Here is a 21641-nt window from a genome sequence, read left to right on the forward strand (position 1 = left end):
AAGTGTTGATGTATCCCACAGGAAGGGCAACAAATTCTGAGTGCAGAGCATCTTCACGCCAGTACACTTTTATGTTCTCCAGCCTCTAACTGACCTAGACATGCTGCTGGCATATGGAAACTAGGAGTGAGGTTTCTGATACATGAACTCTACTAGCACCTTCTACTAGGCTTTAAGATATGTCCAACCTAGCTGTCTATGCACATCCTGCCAGAAGTTACAGCTGCCCCTGCAGAGTCAGCAAAAGGAAACATCTCTCTGTGTCTCATCATGCAAGAGATGCGCACTGAAGACACGGCAAGGAGGAGATCTGGGCATACGTAGTATGCTCAAGCATCTGCAGCACATCGATCTGTCTGTGGGCAACAGATGCCTTTGCAGACATGCAGCACTCCGGGCTCTTTTTATGCTCATTTGCACTTAAATACTGCTAATCAGAACTCAAACTCACACTTCCCTGGCTCTGCGAAAGAAAAGCACGCCCCTTTAGCCTAGAGTTAATGCCTGGGCTTAGCTAATCACCCAGGCTCTCTCCACCATCAGCAGAGACAGGCAGTGCTGCTGCATAGTTCACTCTCCTACATCCATAATGAATCACACTGGCCACGTTCAGTGAAGAGGAAGACACACAGAGTGCCTGTACATGTTGCTTAGACTACAGACCCGGCCTCCGGACAGCTCAAGGAGGACAAGATGCAGCCTACCTGAATGGCCTTTTCTTTTGAATATATCCAGTGGTCAAGGCAAATGAAAAAGGAACTCAGACTGTGGCTAATGAAAGCAGTAATCCAAACCCGCTAATACTAATTACAGTAACACAAGCAGCAATTCCTGTAGAAGTCAACAGCTGTTCCACATGAAACTCAAGTGTGCCACAGCCAGTGTGTAGATGTGTATCACACATCTGTCCAATATGAAGGCCACTGCCAATTCACATGCCATGTATGTTTTCAGTCAGAAAAGAAATGAAGCCATTGATCCAAGGGTCTGGAAACCAGGTCATGAGATTCCTTCTGCATGACCCTGGTATCCTGCATGAAACTTCCATCCAGACAAACACCTGTAACCTCGTGCTTTCAACACAGCTTTGATTTATATCCTTTGCTTGGCTTCTGCAGTACTTTTAACCCTTCCAGAGAGGGTGTGCTTGGGCCCAAGCTGCACTTCTGGCTAAGCAGCAAAGAAGAACAAGGCTCTGCCAGTGGGAAAGCAGACAGACTCTCCTGCTGGTTTCAAAGCTTCTGCAGGGGCACACCAGGCAGGGCAGGCTGCCAGGCTTCTTCTCACCAAGAGCTGCATTGCCAGGAAGCAGAAATGACCCAAGGGATCCACTACATCACACAGAGGTACAAGATTTGCATGCACAGACCTTGTGCTCCAGTGGTCCTGGAGCAGCTGCCAATTCTGCAGTGAGGGTTCTGCCATGCCCATGAGAGGACGGTTCAAGGCCCATTGGAACAGGCCCAGGGACTGGATCAAGTTTGACTGGCTCTGAAACACCCAGTAGTGTGGTGTGACATATCCCTTTATCTCCTGGGGGGAATGGGATTTTGTGCATTTTCATTCCAAACACATAAAGCAGGTAGCTAGATGAAATACAGCACGGTCAGGCTCTAAAAAAACTTGAAGACTGCAAGCGACATACGTCATTCTTCATCTACCACTTCGTTGATCTCTAACTTGTGGATTGTTTTCCTTCTGAAAAACCCTAACTATTCTTTTTACATGGGAATTTTGACCGGAGTCATTGAGATGTCTTCACACATAGATTTGGCATAGAGACCGCATGGCAGTGAGGTACTGATATGGCTGGGCTTGTACCTACCCTGTGACTGAGGCAGAAGAGCAAATGTCTGTGTCAGCTACATCTGGAAAGCAGAAGGGTTTCTGTTTGAGCCAGCACACAGCATCAGGTAGCCAGGAACTGACTGCTCCACTGTGCTCCCGACGCTTACGACGGCACCCTTCATCAACCAGCTCTTGAAAGATCAGTCACATTGAAGTGTATGCCACCAGATGAAACATGCTTATTATGCAATATAATCTGAATGCTTTGAGAGCACTAACAGCAGTTTGTCCTGTACAACTCCCTATAGGATCCTATTTCCAAGGCTTATAAGCTAACCAGGCTGTCTAGACCAAGTTCTGTATGTGCTGTGCATAGATGCACCGCAAACCAAGAGACACAGTCTCCTCCCTGCAAGTATATCATAAATAATACAAATCAGTCCATGAAAGATGGGAGAAGACTATCAAGTGTATGCAACAGTCATGACTTACACCTACCACAAATGTGTGCCAACACATCACATCAATTGACTTTCTTTTCACTTGGTCTGCATCTGACCTTGCCATGTTCATTCCAGTAATAGAACAGCTTCAACCTCAAAGTTATCTTTCAAATAACATTTTTCAACTGATAACATGCTCCCACACTTGAATTAACCAAACTTTTAACTACACTTTAGCCTATTTTTTTCATACAGGTTTAATGCCAAAATAGTTGGGAAAATGAAAGAGTCAAAAATATGTGTTTTAGTAATTGACAGCACATGTCAAAGTCAACAATCAAAGAGCTCAGGCAATGCAAGGTAATGCATGTTTTCATTCCAATTATTGGTTTCTTAATTTAGCAAACAGAATTTTTGACTGCATTTAAAGAGGAAATCAGCAAATCAATACTAAATTTTCTGTAGAAAGTCATAAAATAACTCAGGTTACCACAGAAACAAATGTAAGCAAACTGGTGCCACAAATCAAATAATTAAGCAGAAAGAATAATTTAGTGTCTTCAAAAATTATTGATTTATGATACTATGTCATGTTTGGGACATAAATATTTATTATCTTGCATTTCCTGTTCCTCCAACCCTTTCTAACAAAGGCCAACTCAGCCAAGTCCAAGTAGTGAACAGTAAGACAATACAAAGTTATACCTGCCTCTCCCTTGAGAAGTAGAAAGCACATTTTATGTCAAATTATTCCATGCACAGGGAACACTGCAGTACTGCATACATACAGCCATCCATGGATTATAGGATTAGACTCCTGTGTATACCCGGCAGCAGTCTAATAAGTTTAAATTAAACTGCCACAAAGTAGACAAGGGCAGTCTTTTCAGTCTTGCCCTATAGTACAGCAAGAAATGTATTGTGCTATGTATTTGCCTTATTACTTAGTTCTTCCTGCCAAGAAGCAAGTTTCCCTAAACACCAGAAACAGAGAGAGAACTTTGAAGGTTTAAATCCTTACGCTCTTTTAGCTGGACATCAGCAATGTCCACTTCTTCAACAACTCACAGTGCAAAGGTTGTTGTTTTCCTTGCAGGACTCTAATCTGATAAGGAGCCAAGACTCAAGCCAAATCTCAGCAAAAAGAGAAAGAAAAAATATTACGTCTTCCTCTTTTTTTTTCCCCCTTGCTCACAGAACATTACCAAATTGGCCTTTAGTATAAGTTCAGCTCACAGAAGTAATTCTTGAAAGCCCATTGGTGGAGAGTGCATTTCCTACTCCTTTCAGGTTGAAAAGGAAACTTTCTGTGAGTTTACTGTAATGGAGTATTTGTCTGTATCAAAAACACCCTGACCTCTCCAGCCACAAGATTAAATACCAGCAGCCCACTCTGTCACTAGTTCACTATTAGGAAATTACATGGGAGGAAAGACACAACATAAAATTCACAGGGAGAAAAATAGAAAAAAGAAAAAAAGACATCGGTAGTGGTGGGAGTGAATGAACAAGCTTAATAATGAAGCCAGTAAAAAGGAAAATACCCTCTAGCCAATTGATAATAAAAGGTTACTTGAGGCAAAGGGTTAGATCCTGAGCAGGGCAAAGTGGCCCAGCTTCTCCAGCCTCAGCAAAGTGACAGTGATTTACAGCAGCTGCAAAAAGCCCCAGGAGACAGAAAAACCCAGCTATAAAAATGGAACTGGAGGCCCACATCTTGAAAAGCTTCCACTCACTTTTAGCACCAGACTGAGGTACAGAGGTGACTCTGAGGGTTTGTTTCTGCGGGGGAGTTCCTGTGAAGTAAGCTGAAGTGTGAATTTACACTGCATTTACTTCTGGGTCTTAAGTAGGCTGTAAATTCACACCCAACCTATTTTACAGGGATTTCCCCAAGTAGATAAGCCCTAAATTTGCCTCCTAATTATGAAGGTATACAAAATAAATAGATGTTTTCAAAACTGCAGACCCACACAGGAATCTCTCTATTGCTTGTAGGGGCAAGTGGGTACTGGGTAATATATATTGTATTGTAGTCCTGCAAGTGCATGGTGCCCTTCTTTCAACCACTGACCCCAAGGCCCCCTCCAGTCATCTCTCTCAATATCTTTTGAAACCCCTGAATCTGTTCCAGCTTCATGTCAGACTTCCATTGCCCAGCCCCTGGCTTTTCCCTTCCCCATCCCAGTTCCACATACAGAGGTCCACGTTTGCCTTACTTACTGACCCCTAACCCTCAGGGGAAGCAGTAATTCCTCATCCTCCTGCACAGGTGTTGTCTCCTACCTCTGAACCAACCTAACCATGCCCTCACCATTCATGCCTCACCCACCCCCAGAAGCACTGGATCTCTGGGTTAATGCATGTCCTTTGAAACCTCCTTCAAAGTCATGAGGTTAACTCTATGCCAAGAAATACCAAGAAGCTGGGCAAGATTACTCACACTTTCTTGGCTGAAAGATGCTTTTACACACAGCAAAACAGGCAGCCAGAGGCCTTTCCCAGGAGCCAAGAGGAAGCAGCTGGTATGGTCACAGCTTCATCAGGGTCCTCAGGATGGGAATTTGGTTTTCAGCAGGTTGGGGTGAGCAGCTTGAACCACACAAGGCCTGGGCTCTTTCCCTGGGAGCTGCAGTGAGGCTGCAATGGAGCAGAGCATTTATGCCTTGGCTAATCTGGGACCTTGCGCTGCTTGAACAGCTGTCTGCGCTGGCTCAGGTATCAACTAAGTCCCACCTGTGGCCATATCCCTCTAATACAGTGACAGCACTGTATCCTGAAGGATTCTCTTCAAGAAGTCAATTTAGTAATATTTTCTGTCACCTGAAGCAAGCGCCAGGTTTCTCAAAAGCAGCCTGGAATGCTTTCCTTCAGTGAAATTCCTGATTTTGCAAAGCATGAAGACAGTTAACACTTAGAAGTTTTAATTTTCAGGGTATCATTTCTTTGATTTGTAGCTTTCCCAGGCTGTGGATTTCCTGTCTATCATCTCTCTCCCTTGGTGTTTAAAACTCCACAGCCAAGCTATTCTAAGTCCTTACTGAGCCTACCACTTACAAGGCAACACGGATAACCACCAGCATATTCTGTAAACAGGGCACCCCAGAGAATTCAGTCACCAAAACACATCCAGCAAGGCAAAGGAACAAGGCCTTCCATGTTATTTTAACAACCTACTATCCCCTGAAATCATTGGCAATACTAATCTATTTATCTTGCAAGTAAACAAATGTACATGATTTTCCCATGCAATAACACACTGATTAAACTTAGAGCATTTTAGGCAGAGCATATTTCTCAAATAAAAATCAGACCTTATTAACCCTCAAAGGAAATTCCACATAAAAACAGAGCATCAAAAAGCCAGAAGCATGTAAGAATTCAGTCTGAGTTTCACTCAAAATTCAATGATTCCTTTTAACTGCTTCAGTTGCGAAGTTTTTAGAAGAACAGCGACCTGTCCTTGGAGAGCTAGCCAGAAGAAGGACCATGGCTCTCCTTAATCTGTCACATAGTAGGGAGGCCTTCAGGCCCTGCTAAATGTAAAATATTTTAGAAAAACAAAACCAGGAAACAAGCTGGGATTTGGTCAAGAGTTCATGCTGGCTGAATCACTGTGGTGTGGAAACCACCAGCTCTAAAGATGGAAAGTCCGGAGCCATTCATGACCTCAAAGAAAGAAAAGGGAAAAAAGAGGTCTTAAAGACCCATTTAGCTTGCTGGTAAGCTCCCCCAACATCTAAAACATAAAAGAGGCCACCTATTGGCACATGCCTTGATCTTTTTCCTCTTCATCTCTCTCAGAGCACCGCCAGCAATTTGATCTGCACCACAGTTTTTTATACTGGGTGCAGTGAGAATTGTTTAAATGTCACTCCCTGACTCAACATGCAGAAATGCTGTAGGGTCAGGGCACTGCTTCTTCCCTCCACATCCTGCACCTATTGCCCTCTTCAGCCTTTCCCCGAGGAAAAAAAAAACCATCTACATACTTTACAGATTGAACATGGCCAGTTTCTAAGTAGAGATCCGTTCAGATTTCTCTAGATTGCCTCTAGTTATCTAAGAGGTTCCAAGGAAATACTGCTCAGAAGCAGTTAAAGCCAACTGCTCTTGGACAGATAATGGGTGCATTTAGCAAGGCATCACAGCCATTTTGAAAGAGGCCTGGAAAATCTTAACATTGTTAAAATGTGTCTTCACAACTGCTGATAAGATCTAGTAACGATGTCTGTGTTGTGCTGGTGCATTTCATCGCCTTTCACAAGCCAAAATCTTACCAGCACATCATTTTAGCAAACTTTAAAAGCCAAAGTGTTGTGCCCATTGCTTGTAGCAAGAACAGTTCTTGACAACAACCTCACCATACATTTTTTACTTTCCTTGTTTCCAAAGTACTGACATACAGAAACACACTATACTTAGGCACTAAATACATTTGTCTCAGCTAACCATCACGTTATTTGACATAATGCTGTCACTAAAGCTAAGAATCCTATCAGCTTCCAGACTCACCTGAATGCTGTGCAACCTTTTCATTCGTGCTGGATGGGGTGACCAGGAGCTGCAGCGAAAGGGGATGAATCTGTGCTGCAGAACGAGAGAGCTGGTCCAGAGGCTAAACGCTGTAACATGAGGAAACCTAGGATCAGCAGTTCTGCAACATATTTCCTTACACAGCCTTATCTACATCCTTTATTTTCTCTGTGCCCCCACTCTGTAAAATGGTACTTTTATATAACAGTCTCTGTGAGAATATGGTATGAAGTGGCACATTGACAGGGAACATGGAAATACCTCTGAATCTATGATAACTCCACATTACCAGTCATCTTAAACACTCAAAAATGAATGATTCCAGAGAATGTTACAGTGGAAGTGACTCACAAAAGACTGAAGAGTCAACACTCCCCTGAACTGAATTCAGTTTTGTGAGTGTAAGCTTTAAAGGGTTCATTTACCATAGTGATTCCATTTGGAAAGCAGTCTTTGAAAATCATAAGCATCTTTCTATAGAGCAAACTGCCAGCTACCAGCAAAGTTATTTCATAGCACTGGTGTCAATGACCAAGGAAGCCTTCCAACTCAGCAAAGCATGTTCCAGGATGTCTTGAGAAAAATATCTATGAAAACTGCACAATCAGAAGCCTGGGACTGTTGTGCATTAGTTTTGCACACTTCTTAATGGAGCTGGTGCTATGAAGTGAATCTAGCCCTATAAAAATTTCACAGGCAATATGTCAGGAGGGAATCCATCCTAAAATATTAAATCACAGTAGACTTCAGATAGGCACCAACTTTACCTACAGAGGCTTGCATCAATCAATCAAGCAATCAATCATTCTCCCTTTCTCTTTCCCGGAGGGCTTATCAGGCACGACAGCTCCTGGTGACCTCCTCTGGTGTCCTAGTCCTTTGGGCTTACACTGCTCTCAGCTCCACATGCTGCCAGCACCTGCAACATGAAATAGTACACTCTGAGTACTCCCTCTGCCCCCTCCCTTTACACCAGAGTTCAAGTTTGGAGCAGCAATGTGCTTCTGAAGCCAGAATGCCCCACTTACTGTGCAGTCCCAGATTCTTTCCAGATGGAACTAAGCTGGAAGAGGTACCCCAGCAGCACAGGCAAAGCACACAGGCTGCACACGGTGTGCAGGCCAGGGGACCTGCAGCTCTCCAGGTCCACTCCTACTTCCTACTACAGTCACTTGTGGAGAAATTGCCTTGGAGTGTCAGACACTCTTTCTCCTCCAGGCAAACTTAACAAACCTTTTCTACTCTGTACAATCACCCACAACTTACTTTGCTCTCCTCCAACCCCCCAAAAGAGCAGCTTGACATTTGTCTTTTCAGATATTTACCCAGCCAGCACCTCCAGTGGATCATAACGTTTGAACGGTTATATTTTTGGACTAGTCATTAAAACTGTCATCATTTAGGTCCTTGCCCATCTGCCAGTATTCTGTCACTCACCTTTTCCCTTTTACCTATTTCTACTCTTCCTTTCTTTCTTTTGGACTCTCTGGTCCTGTTATTATGATTTTAGCTACGAATAAAGCTCAAACTCATCATTAACGCCAAATTAATCTGAAGTAGCACAGTTTTCTGTGATTTCTTAGATTTTATGTGACTGAATTTCTATGTAAGTTCTACCAGCACAATCTGAACCTTCACACTATCTATAGAGAAATCATGTCCTTTTCTCTCCATTTACTGCAGCATTTCTTTGTGGGCTAACCCAGGACCCGCAGAACTGAATGGAAGGACCTCAGCTGACTGCAAGAGGCAGTCCCCTAAATGCACTTAATGAAGTCACTCAAACAACTGATGCTATTTATGTTGAATTTCATGACTATATGACATTCAGAGATAACCATGTATGTTCTGTGTCTTTAGTGGATACATTTTTCCTATTATACAATCTGAAGAAAATACTTGTTTTGTTCTAATGTAATTGTAAGTATCAAATTTATATACAAGACCTTTAGAAAACAGAGACCCACCTCTAAATGCAAAGAACAAACATTTGCATTACCTATTTATATTAAAATATGCAGAAATTTCCAAAGTATTCAGTCAACTTATAAATTTTTATAACTTCTTCAAATTGTTAAGATTTTTTTAACACACAGCATTATTTCAGCTTTGTGGAAGGCTCAATAACAATCTTTCTGGTCTGGAAAAAAGGAAAGAACATTATAATAAAGAATGCAGAATAAATAAAAACAAAACAGTACAAGCCGTACATCCACGCATACAAAGACAACTTTCATGGTGAGCTATAAGCAAGTATAATAACACAATGTGCTGCATGTTGATTTCACCAGTGAAAAGAATTTCTCCAGTTATTGAAGACTTTCCTGGCAGAATTTCAGAAAAAAAAATTCTGACATTCTCCCAATCTGACTTCTGTGCAATGCAAGTCATGCACATTTTAAACACCGATGAATAATACTGCCTTTCTTCTGAGAACTGTTAACAGCTGTAGAAACTATTATAGCCTGCTTAAAATCATGTCTCTGTAGTCAATACTCTCCAGACACTTAGCAATACTAAAGCTATTCCTGGGGCTAAACTAGAATTGCTATGTGAGTACAAAGTTTGATTTATGTTGAAATGAAACAACAAACATCTGATCTTTCTTTTTTTAAATAGCCATTCACATAAACACAAGAATCAGCTGCGTAACTAGAAAATGATGTACCAAATTTACAGAAATCGAACAAAGAAAGACCACCCACAGTTACCTTCAAGAAGAAAAGATTTGTCAAAGGATGAAAGATTGCTGGTTAAGATACTTTGTACAGCCATGGCCACCCTAATGTCTTCACGGTGAGGCTGTGGTTTACGACTGTTGTTTCACTGATCTAGTTTTTCAAGTTTTCTGAAATACACAAAATTATCAGCAGCCCAGTCCAATATCTTGGCAATGCTCATCACCAGCTGCTCTCAGACAGATCACAGGCACAGTGGACTGCATAATAAAATCATCCAGATGCATTCAAGAGGAAGTCAAGATCTCTGTGTACTAACATTATTTTTTCACATCACAGAGTACAGGTGGGAACAGGAGAAATGCTCTGTTGTGGCTACTCTGACATTTTTGAAATTATGACTGGAAAAAGAGACAAGACACAAGTGGAACAAGTGCAAACGTCAAAAGACATGTAAGATTTCAGATTATGGTCTCTAGATTCATGTATATTACTAAAATGTGCTTTGATTCCTCATTCCAACAAACTGCCACCAAAATTCCTCTTTTTTTACACATCTTCACCTTTCAAGAAATGAAAACATAAGTAAATATTATCAGAACTGTTGAGGGTTTATGATCTCTGACAAAGGCAGTAACTAATTTGACCAGTAACAATAATGAAGTGAGGATTAAGCTAATTTCAAGTAGGAGTCTCTTCCTCCAGAAGAGTACCATAAATCAATCAGGAAGCCTTAAGCAGCTTCAAATTAATTCGCCTGCTTCTTTTAGATTAATTCTAAATCTTTAGCTGTTAAAGTATCTAGAAAGGTGAAAGATAAGCTAATTGTTCAGCTCATTACTAGTTTTTCTTCAGTCAGTAAGTTACCTTATTTATAGCATCCCACTTCACCTTCTAATCAGAGCTTTCAGGGCAGTTTCATTGTGTACCAGTATGGCACAGGGACACCTCCACCTTCTCCAGCAGACATGCAAGCAGCAGAATAACCTGTGTGCCTTTCTGCTGCCCCAGGTGCCATCAAACACAGCTCTCCACACAGTGCCTCTGCTTGGCTGGGGAAAACATGACTATGGTAGACTCAGCATTGCTTTCAAAAAAGCTGCTGTTAGTTCCACCAGCTAACCTTTACTAAAAGGCATGACTGGTGCAGTTGCCCAAGGATGGAAACTCACTCTCACTAAAACCTGCCTTGCCCACCCCCGCTGTAATGGGACTGTGCAAGACCAAGGACTCCAGAAGCAAAACAAAGCTTGAAATTCCAAATGCAGACCTAACGCAGAGCAGAAATGCTGTTATTCTCTCTACCTTCATGTAAAATTCAAGTTCTTGTGCTCAAGATCCCAGTTTGCCTTTACACAGTCCAACCCCAGACTGTTCCAAATCCCTCTGCTTTTCTTCTCCCTACTCACTCGCTCTGTTTTTCTCACTCGTTTTGTCCTTGCGTGTCTCCTTTTCTCCTCTGTGCGCTGAGCCTTATCCCATGCTGCTCTCAGGGCTAAGATCTCTCCCCTGGGAAGGTTTTGGATGTCCTATATCGATAAATTTGGAATAACATTCAAATTCAATGGGAGTAAAGCTGACCCATATCATTGGGGCTCTCTTGCCAAGCATCCTATGTCCTTCCTCTTGTGTCATCCTTTATTTAGTATCTGTAACTCTGTTCCCTTCTTCTCCTTAGCTGTTGGCCTACACTTCATACTTGCCGACTTTGCCATGCTCAGACTGACAGTTCCTACAGGCAGAGTACCAAGTTGTTATAAAATTGTGTTCAATTTTAACAGTGTTGTCTATAAAATTGTGACTATTAAATGTTTTCCCATAAGAATAGAAAAAGATGATCAATTTACAACACCAAAGGAAGGAAAAAGAGTGCACATAAGGGGGAAGAGGATACATTATTTTCTTAAATTGTAATAGGTAACTAGGGAATTACTTTTTTCAAAATCACTGATCATACACAAGGCAAAAAGGCATTGTTTAGAAAAAAGCATAAGAAAGGCACCAAGGTTACCAAAAACTACCATATCCTTTGGTCTGGGAATTTCAGTTGGGCTCTGGCTCTTAATTCAGCACAGTCACAAGGCAATGCTGCAAATACAATCCTCTGGGGACTGCAAATGAAAATAAAAGTCATGTTCAAACCAACCAATTTCAAGGTCACATATTTGAAATCAAGGCAGCAGGGAACCAAAAAGCCTTGCAAAACTTACAAAATAAGTAGAAATCATGTAACTAGGAAATTCTCACAGGTGTAACACCAACTTGGATCTGCTAAACTTGTGGTCAGTAGTTCCACTGAACAGAATAAGAAAACTTAGACTTTGAGTTAAGAGATCAGATAATTTATAATGGGAGGCTAACAGTGGACCACATGGAAAATTAAGTAGCTTGGAATGCAGAAAAGCTTAGAGAGAGGGTGAAGCAATGGCTATTTTGAGAATCCCTACTGGGCACTGCTATGAAGTGCTAATAAGACATGTGACATGCACTAACGGCTGCAACACAGGCAGAAGGAGTCAAACAACCTTACATAATGATACAAAAAAGTGATTTCATCCATCACAAAAAAGAGATGCAACGGAAAAATCTCTAGCATGTAGGCATAAGTGTGAGAACAGATCTTCCCAGCAATAGATCAGGGAGATCTGATCTTTGGCACTATTTCCAGAATGACAAAACTTTTAGACAGGTTAGCTCCTTACCTGTCTGTGGGTAGGAAAGTCACTGAAACTGGAAAACTCTTAAGCAACCTTCTGTGCTGTTTTCTATTGCAATAAATGTACATTGACTGCTCAGACTGAATGGTGCCTGGTATCATTATTCTAAAACATGTAACTATCCATCCAGATATTTACACTGTGTCTCTCTTACTGCAGAGGGTCTACAAATATGAGCACACAGGGGCAAACAATACTGTTAACACTTCCCATTTTGGCTGGTATCACTGTGTTAGGGCAGTCCATAGGCAGGTGCTGTCGTTTCTGACAAGCCTGTTGGGTAACAGTGACAGGAATCTGTCAGATGCAGCCCACACACAGGATGTGTCCCGCACAGCGTGCTGACCTCCTCCAAAGAGTTTCATTTTAGAATTCTATGGAATATGTTACAAATACCAGCTGGCAACGTGCAATGTATCACAGAGAAAAGGAAAGGCACAACGGGCAGTACAAGTAACACGGAAACACCCTCCCAGGGCAGCAGTGGGCTTGCTGGAGCACGTTGTGTGCTTGCTTGGAGAAACAGGCAGGATCTGTGCTTGCTTGGAGAAACAGGCAGGATCTGTGTGACAGAGGGACACTTGGCCCATCAAACAAGGAAATGTGCAAAGGCACTTCTGCGCTTCTCGTGCAATTCCCTGACTCTGCAGTTGCCAGAAGATTAGTGCTGTTTTAAAGACAACTCAAGCAGCTTCAGGCTTTGCCAAGAATAAACCTAGTAATAAAAAAAACTAATAAAGAATAAGTACCCTTACCTTCACAGGATCATATTCACACCACAAGCAACTCCTTTTTCCCCAGGAAGAGGCCCTTGCCAGTGCTTAAGATGTCAAAGGCCTTGCACATTGCCTCACTACAACCTGCCATCTCTTCTCCCAAGGACAAGGCAATTCTGAGGGACCTACTTACTTCTGATTTCTGCCTTCTTTACACAACTTGAGGTGCAAAGCTGATGGAGATGAACAACCAGTCACACCTCCTAGGCAGACAATAAAATATCAGAGGCTCTCAACTAGTAGAAGAGCCTTTGCACACCCAGCCATGACAGCTCAGAGCGCTTCTTGGTCCCATGCAAGAGGTTACCAGATCCACAGGAAAGCTTTAAACTTTAAATTATCAGACCACCCACCTAAGCCTGTGAGACAAATATGTGTCGTCTGTATCTCACCCTGTTGTGAGCAAGCTTCCCACTACAACAGAGGGATTGACTGGAGAGGTGTCAATACCTTGAGCTACACAAATATATTTGGGACAGCATTTCAGCAGCATGCTGGAAGGTTGGGTTCAGTACGGTATGCAACAAATAATGGCAGTATTGTCTTTTTAACAAAAAGTTTTTTTAAAAAAAGTCCCTGACATTATGATTTTTGCTTTTGAAAATTATATTAAGACCAGTGCAGAAACTACTAGCAAAGAAGAGATTCGTGAACACCACCAAAATGATTCAGCAGTCTCTCGCTAGGAAGTTACATCATTGCACCACATCTCCATGAGAATCGCAGAGGAGATGCATTGTTTCACAGGACAGTGAAGTGCTGTATTCTCCAAAACAAAAGTATTGAATCTGCAACTGTGTATAACAAATGAGAGGAGGAAAATTGTCAGTGCTCTGGGCAGTGACGTTCAGATGTTTGTAAGCACTATTGAACATCAACAATCTGGTCTGGGATAAATTGCAAGCTGAGAGTATATTGTACAAATTATACCACAGTCCAACCAGATTCTTTTTTATCTGATCCATCACTTCTTGCTTATTCCCTCAAGCCAAAACCAGTGAAACCCTTTCCTGCTCCCTGTTTAGCAGCCGTATAGTGAGTGTGTTCTCACATTCTCTTACCTAACTCAGTCCCACCACACTCTCTGACCCACAGCTCTGCATCTCAGAACAGGCAGTCAGTCTTGCCAGGGATTTATACACCTTAGCAGTACACCCACTCCTACCCTTTGCCATGCCCAGCACCATTACCCAGGTGCTCCAGTGCTTCTTACGACACAAGACACAGGACTGCTGCACAGCCAGGTGGGAACCCCAAAGCTCTCCCAACCCCTGTGTTACACAGATTCTCGCCTTGTAGCTCACACTAAGGAGAAGCTGGATACGTGTATGAGGCTGCTAGGGAGGCAAAAAGCAAGGAAGTTTTAGGTTTCAGGACGTATGCCACATGTTGTCTTCAAGGATGACACACTGGATAACGGGTTTTTCAGTTCTTAGAACCGTACCTCGTGTTGGACATGCTCTCTGCAGTTATGCCAGGCGGTATCATCTTGTCAGCACCTCAAAGCCCTAAGCATGCTGCACTCTGCCACGCCTTTTAATTAATGATCTGCTCCTTGCACAGCAGGCAGCAGTAAGTTTGCAGCTACATAACTACCGAACTGACAATGACAAGCTGACATCACCCAGATTAAGAGGATTTTCTTCCTTTCAATCTTATTCCTTTTCCTCAGCCTGCTCTGTGTTCCAAGAGGTCAAAGTAATATCCCTGCAGTTCACTTAACAGTGATGCTTCTCCCTCACCTACATCTCTTCTCTCAAAAACCTACACTTACAGCACCTAACATCAGCAGCCCCAAGCATTGGAAAGACAATAAAACTTGTGTTGCTTTCCTCCCCAGCCTGCTGCCCACCTGTGCCAGAGACAAGGGATACTTTGAAACCAGGGGACTGCCACAGATGAGAACGGCCAATTTTTGACTCACTCATATTCTCCAAAATTCCTTTAACTCTCCGCAGGAAGACTGGTGGGCCTGTTGCTATGCAGATCTGCTGGCCCACAGCACGCCAGAGGCTGCTGTCAAATCAAGGCTTTAGGAGCAATCACAGAGCAGCAGGCACATCCAAACAGCACTGGAGAAGTCATCTGCAAGGAAGAGCAAGTCCCATGCCATGTAACATGAAAGCAAGTTATAAGTATTTATTCTGCTGTCACTCCTAAACTCCTGGGGACTGGGACTTTTTAATGCAACTCATATCCTCCAATCTAGTAACCTCAATTCCCTGGAGACTGGTGCTGTAGCACACATAGACAGGGCTGAGAGCTGAGAAGCTCTGGGATTTCTGATGTGTCCAGCAACACTTGGAGCCAGCCAGAGCAATGCAGGACTCCTCATGCAATCCATCTGCTTCCCTGAGCTCACCTAGAAAAGCAAGTCAGCCATCCCCCAGACCTCCAGCTCAGCCCTCAGTCACACCCAAACAGCAGAGTAGAAGGAAAGCTACTCTCTCTATTCCAGCAGTGCCCACAGGCTCTGGTGCACTGACCAACAGCTCCTGTCCCACAGAGCTGTGTCTAAAACAACAGTCAAAGGGAGGAGACACACATCAGCAGGGAACTTGACTGAGTGATTTTTCTGTGTGGTAGAGAATGAGCGACTCTATTCTTGATGCAGTTTCAGACAAGACCTCAGGGGAACTGAAAAACGAAATGGAAATGCCACTTCCTTTAGACAAACACACTGGGTCAGATTTTCCACTGGTGACCCTTACTTAACATCCACTTAACCCAAATAATTTTCACAGTTACTCCTCATAAAATTTAAAAAGAAGAGAATCTCATTTTCTGTTTGGTTTGGTCTGTATGCTTTCAGCATACAGAAGCAAAAGTATCCTGTTATCAAGCATTTTAGAGAACATCTCACTTTGGTGAACATATTCCCTCAAGTTATTTCTATGATCTAGGTGAGCAGCAAGTGTTGTACTCATCTCTTTCAAAATTATCCACTATCATCTATTAATGAGTCCTGCATTACAAATTCCATCCAAAAAGCCTCCTTGTTGTGCATGCACAGCACTCCACTAAAGTAATGGAGACATTCCCCAGACAGAGCAGACTGCAATAGATCACAGATACTCATTCTGTAACAATTACCTAGAAAAGTGAATGGTTCCTTTCTTCTGTGTATTACAAAACCTCATGTACCACAGGAACAGAATCTTTAGGTCACACAGTACTTTCACTTCATGTGTGCATCTTCCAGTGAAGTCAACAGAGTGTGAGCACCTGATTTTCAGCCAGTGTAACTTCTGCCATTTTTAAATGTATTCCATCAACTCTGGGCTCACACTTGTATCCCAACAAAATTTCACATCTCTCCACACCATCAACACTCGTACTTGAAAGTGGCAATATTTAGCTTGTGTAAGTAAAACTTACTTTATCAAATACTGGAGGCTCTTTGAAAGCTGAAAGCATTTTTAGATCTTGGCTCCAGGAAAAACATTCTCTGCTCTGCAGAGTTTAAAATGGGATGGCCACATTTCTAGGCATAAGGACAGCCGATAACTTATGGTGGGATTACCACAGTTTAAGAATGTAACAAAATGAAGATGGCTTAAGCCATCTTCACCACAAGACTTCTGCATAAAGAGCAGAGTTCCTGAAGTTCAGCTGGTTCCTGAAGCACAGCTGAAGAGTGACAGTGTTAAGCAACAGCGTCATGGTTGCTTCTAATTGTCTCTTTTATATTCTAAGAGCTAAATTATCCTTGTTCCAAGGTATGGGTCAAAATATTGCAAGAAATGCAGGTCATGGGATAGAGGAAAGGTTATTTTGAACTTCTCAGACTTCTCACAAAGTTTTCAGATTCTGCAGATAGATTTAACAAATTTCATCATTTTGGTTACATCAGAACATCTTTATATCAGAACAACCAACTTTTTGTTATCAAGCCCCCTTTTTTTTTAATTCTTGTTATATGTCATTCCCTTGAACTCAAATAGCTCAGATTCACACATAAAGATTGAGATGAGATAATGAAAATAAAAGATAATGAATCAACTGGTTTTGTACACAAAATAAGCATCTGTAATTACAAAGCAGTCAACACACTGAGTCTGCCTTGAGTTACATTATACACTGGCCCCTCGGATCCCAGGACTTAAAATCACCTTTGCTCTCTCTGTCACAGGTCAAGCACAGCTCAGCCAAACCAGGAGATTTGTGCCAAACAGTTTGTATTTCCAACAATTAAATACTGAATTCTCCTTTTAGGAGTCATTCAGGAGTCATGCTTGCACAATTATTTGCATACACAGTCACTTTATTTCCGCCTCAAATACAAAAAACTATTAACAGTTGGCCAGATTCTGCTCTCATTTGCCCCAGTGCAAAACCATGTCATTTTCATTAAGATCAGTGGAGCCAGAATTTTATACCACACATGGGAGAGCACCACTCCTTTTTCACTGAGGCAGCTCACACTGCCAGTGGGCTGTGTGCCTGTGGCACGCGTGGCCTGGAAGTTTCTGTTCTGTGCCACAGGCCACCAGCTTTGCTCACTGTCCTTCTAACTTCTCTGCAGCACCACCATATCCCTCATGGCCTTAATTTCAAATGGACTTTGTTCCACTGACAGACCAGAGCACGTTACTGATTCCCCTTAATTCACTGGATTTACCAGAAGCACACTAGCTGAGTACCACTGAACAAAAGACAAACTTGTTTCTACAGTGTATTTATACACAATAAAATGAACCAATCCAACAAACAAACTGTACACAACGTTCCCTATTATTAACTGAAACCAGAAGAAACTGTTTTCAGTACTTCCAGTACTTATAAAAGCACACTTATGTCCTATGTAACCCAGGGCTTACATCTATTACTTGGTTCGCAAAGCTTTGAGCCAAGTTTTCTCCACAGTATTTACTCCCTGAAACCCAAAGGAGTCAACAGATAACTGGTCTCCAACACTGTTTCTTCAGTGTCCTCCACACTAAGGGCAAATTTTGCTCATTCTTCCTGACTGGAGATCAACCTGGTTTAACTTCTCCTGGACCCCCTTTGCCACGCATGTTACAGCCACTGTCCCACTCCCAGGCATGGTAACACTCCCAGTGTAACACCTGGCCACCAAGGGACAGGCAACTGGGTGGCAGTGGGCACCAGGACAAGTGCACTGAGAAACAAGCACACTGCTGCCAGTCAGTCAATTACAACAAGCACAAGAGCAGGCACAGCCAGCCTGAGAGAACAGAAATCTTAATCCCACTGCTCTGCGTGCCTACAACAGCTGGGTTAGGAGTCACTGCTCTGCTCTTCTACAGAAACACTGCTTGGAAGTGCATAACCATTGCTTTGTGCTTCTATTTCTTTCTGGTAATGTAATAAAGCAATTCCCAGCTATAAGAAATGTGACCATTTGTGACCATGAGGAGGTTCAGAGGAGGTACAGCCCTTGGTATGCAACACACACAGCTGTGGCCAAACAAGCTCTCATTCCTCCTATCAGGCAGTCTGACCTCAGACTGGACCCACACACCACCCCAAGCAGCAGCATCCCACAGGATTATGTGCCTTGCAGACACAGTTTCCTGCTACCTGGTGTGACCACACAGCCTGAGAGGCAAACTCCTACAAATGCTTCCCCTTGCATAAAGGGAAAAGTAATTTATTTCACAAATACAAGGCACAGTGAATCACCCCAGCTTGACTACTGATCCCTGCCAAACAAACAGTGCTAGTTTCAAGGACTCCCTTCTGACACCCTTCCACTGAATAATTTAATTGAAGAGAAAAACTTGACGTGTCACAGCACAGTATTTCTGATGCTAATTCACATGTCTTTTTTTTCCCTATTAGAATACATGGAAGCAGAAGATTGTCACATTTTTCAAGTGAGAAATGCTAAGAAGTGGGTTTTAACTCTCTGGTAAACCTGGAAAACAAGGCAAGGGGCCAGCCAGCTCCTCTGTGCACAATCCCCCAGTGACTCAACCAGAGCATAACTAGATGAAGAACCAAGAAGAGAATCAGATAATTCTGTTCCAGCTGTGTACAGTCAGATTTGTAAACAGAGAACGTGGTCACTGTATTTGAAGTGGAGTATTATCATCTCAAAGCAGCACTATGAGTCTATGCATTCAACATTTTAATTCCCAGGTAAAGCTAGCATAAAAGCACAGCAAATTTACAATAACAGCTCTTAACTGCTTGGAAAGAACATCAGTCAGGCTGCTTGGACAACCTTGTTTGCACCTTCTTGTGTAGGGAATGAGTGGCTGGATACTGTAATGCAGTATTTGCCAAGAGTGTAACTCCAGTATCAACTTCAGAGCCTTCTGCCTCAAACACCCGTATGCTGACACAAGTATACATGGGTTACGTGTATGTTCAATTTAACATTATGTATACACCAACAAATATAGATGCAGATAACCTTGACAAATCAGATACTCATGTGAATTTTTTTTAATATTCTCCCAAATATTTGCCACTGTTACTGCAATCCCTTCTGAAGGGAGTAGCACCAGTACAAATCCAAAAGGTTACGTGAATGAAGACCTCACTCCCCCTGCACAGCAGGAAGAACTTACACTGTATGATAAGGACAAAGCTTTGAGCGTAACTCAAAAGCCACAAGGACTACAGTCTACTACAGGAACATAGCAGAAGAGATCAGAGACTTTGGTAGGTGAAAAGAAAGCAAAGTGTGCAAAGTTACTCAGTTGTTTTGTGGATTTAAAATTGTGTTGGCATCCTCATACAGTGTTGTAAATTTAAGTACATACATAAAGATACAAATACAGTTACGACCCTGTCATGAGGTCCATGCAAACAGTTCTATGTGAGCCATGTCAACTCCTGTGTGCAAGGCTCTCTGCAGGATCAGGACTGTTACCCATGTACAAAAATGCTGGTAAAGTCTGTTTACATAATATGTAAAGAGATAAAGAAAAGTACATTCACACCAACTACTGAGGAAAGAAAACAAATCATTTTTCTACTGCTAAAAGTACTGAATCACTTACCATCTGGTTTGTGAGGGAAAAAAAACTCAGTCCAATTCAGCTATGAAGAAAATCCTGTCTAAAAAAAGTAATCACATGCTAGATCCCCCTAAGTTCAATTTCCAATCATTTTAATACAGAGACATGGAGAATTTTGTTTTCCTAGAGATAAGAAAAACCCCAAGCCAACAGTAAGAAGGATGTGTGGCTTGTTAGGCCCTGATCCTGCAAGCCCTAAATACTTAGCTATGGGAAATAGCGGAGGCTAGTTTTCAGGAAAAAATGGAGTTTCTGCATTGGTTTCTGCTGGAATTCATTCTAATTTTCCAAGAAAATCTACCATGCTTCTGTTACCATGCTGTGAAATGCAAAAGTAAAATCAAGATGTTTAGTATCTGAACTAACTTGCCTTTTATACCTTGATAACTTTGTGGTTTTTTCCTCAATCATCCTAAATTATACCTATGCAGAAGTGGCATGTTACTAACTGGTATATTATTCTACCCTAAAAAAGGCATGTGGTCATGCAAATACTCTGAGCATCAGACCACATCCAGCAAAGGTCACGTTTATGGCTCTGGCAAAGACTTGTCATTTCCAAACTTGTGACTTGTCACTTTGTCCTCAAACACACCACTACTCTCTTCATTCTTAAAGAAACAAAAACGTTTATATCCTCATTTCAATCCACACTTCAAAACCGAGCCTACACACTGCACTGATCTTCCAAAGGCCTTTGTATGTCCCCTTTAACAGCTGTTCATCTGCAGCTGTATGTCATGGAATCAAACTTCCCTATTCCCTCCTTGCCTCATTCCCTGCACCACACCAACTCACCTCTTCATGCTGCTTCTCTGGAACACCCCCCTGACCTCACTCACTGGCATCTCTTCCTTCTCTTTTTCCTGGATTTTTCTCTACTAACTAATTGCCAATGATTTCTAATTGATGTTCTTTGATTTGGAAGTAGTCAGATGCTGGTTGATCTCTCAAACAGAGATCAACATTATGCATGGGTGGCTGTAACAGTTCTGCAGGTCTTGGCCTTTTTCTTCTGCTTCCCTCAGTCCACCTCACTTGTTTCAACACTTGAATAAAATTTCCTTCCTCCTCACAGAGGCATGGAGTCCAACACGGACCATTTACCTATGAGACAAAGAATGATTTTACTGGATTTACCAGTTAACCTAAACCTTATAAACATCTGAAAACACTGAAAGAAATTTCCATCCCATTAAATACCCACTAAGTTTTACCATTAACCTCTTTTGCTGCTGAACACTAAGTCTTTCCATGAAAAAATTATATTGAAAAATACTCTTTGGCTATTCTTTCCTTCTTAAATTTATCATTGTTGATTAGCCCTATATAGATCCCCACTGGGATAAACTTGACCCCAAATCATTAAGAAATTAAGTAGTTCCTCTCTTGCTGAAAAATGGTTCTTAAAATAATGTATTACATGTACAACCAAAGGCAATCAAGTTACTATGGCTTCACCTGTGTAACACTCATACCCAGTCCTCACTCGTGATTGTGAGAAAGAAAGGCTTAGCTTCCAGACACACTGTGCTGAAGCATTTTTGGCAGTGAGGGAAAGCTATGAGTGAGCAAGTGTGACTCAGTGGCACAGCAGCAACTCTTTAAGCCACTGAAACAGGATTACTTTAGACCTTGCTACTAAGGTTGTCCCAGAGTTGGTGTGTGACCACTGCTTAGCACAGCACAAGCAGTGGCAGACCCACAGCTC

At 42.2% G+C, this 21641-nt stretch overlaps 1 long non-coding RNA gene across 17 annotated transcripts in view; it reads right to left on the reverse strand.

The window, feature by feature from the left end:
* LOC121667115 overlaps window positions 1–21641 on the reverse strand; it is a 142538-nt gene that overhangs the window by 116127 nt on the left and 4770 nt on the right. For 9 of the 17 annotated variants that reach the window (XR_006016924.1, XR_006016923.1, XR_006016919.1 and 6 more), the window contains exons 3-6: window positions 8767–8907; window positions 7535–7686; window positions 6747–6856; window positions 4675–4871 (exon numbers count right to left, since the gene is read on the reverse strand). This is a non-coding gene — a long non-coding RNA (uncharacterized LOC121667115). Of the gene's footprint in view, window positions 1–4674; window positions 4872–6746; window positions 6857–7534; window positions 7687–8766; window positions 8908–9478; window positions 11557–20728; window positions 21038–21641 lie in introns of all 17 variants that reach the window. The other 8 variants (XR_006016928.1, XR_006016922.1, XR_006016920.1 and 5 more) reach the window with 7 other exon arrangements.

The sequence above is a fragment of the Corvus kubaryi genome, unplaced genomic scaffold, assembly GCF_017639235.1.
Source record: "Corvus kubaryi isolate FWS band 111438036 unplaced genomic scaffold, C.kubaryi_AGA036_p1.0 37357, whole genome shotgun sequence".
Taxonomy (NCBI): Eukaryota; Metazoa; Chordata; class Aves; order Passeriformes; family Corvidae; genus Corvus; species Corvus kubaryi.